A 909-nucleotide genomic window follows, 5' to 3' on the forward strand; every position below is an offset into this window, starting at 1 on the left:
CGGCCCGGCTGAACCGCGCGCTCCTGACTCAGCCTCGCAGCACGCCCACCGCACTGCGCGCGGCACAGGGGCGCCCCGACCGCCCTCCCTGCCCTCCGCGGGCACGCCCGAGCTCCCGCGCTCACACCCGCGTGGTCTAGGCGGCATCCTCCCCGCTGCACCGCGTTTGCACCACCGTCCCGGTCAGAGAATGTCTTCCTACCTCTGCCCTTTGCTTTGGGCTCAAAATAGAGGCTTTGGCCTGGTAATTGCGTGCCTACCTCTGTGAGCGTGCAGTACATCCCGCACCTTCAGCCTGCCTCCCTACAAAGCGCTCTCGCGGAGAGACCAGACCAGGACTAGCCTGCGAGGTTCAAAACAGAGCTGTCTAAGGGACTTAAAGCTGGCTTCGAAGGCAGATGTGATGGATACCTGTAAGCTCTGCACTCCGGAGGCTGAGGCAGGAGGATCATTGTGAGTTAGAGACCAGCCTGGGCTACAAAGCAAGCTAAGGCCAGCCTGCACTGACAACAAGACCCTGTCTCAAAAAGACACACACACACAAAATCTTGCGTGCCTGTGTCTGGTAATCTGGGCAACTACTTTGAAGATAGCAACGTGTAGTACAACAACCATGTTGATTTCCTGTCATCTTGTTTTGAAATTCTGTATTGTTTCTATTGCTTTTGTGTTGTTTTGTTTCTGTCTTTGTTTTTGTTATTTTGCCTTTGTTCTTTTCTCTTTAAAATAAAAATTTTAAAAATGAGCAAAGAAAAGTGAGACCCTGTGTTAAAAAAAAAAAGCTCACTTCAAACCAGAGCCTGTCTGGAAAGCCGGCTGCCCCCGCCCCAGACAGAGCCTCTCTGTGTGGTGTGGGCTGGACTTGAACCTGCTCTGGAGCCCAGGCTGGCCTTGGGTGCAGGATCTTCC

This window comes from Chinchilla lanigera, unplaced genomic scaffold (genome assembly GCF_000276665.1).
Source record: "Chinchilla lanigera isolate Chin_1 unplaced genomic scaffold, ChiLan1.0 scaffold00039, whole genome shotgun sequence".
Classification (NCBI taxonomy): Eukaryota; Metazoa; Chordata; class Mammalia; order Rodentia; family Chinchillidae; genus Chinchilla; species Chinchilla lanigera.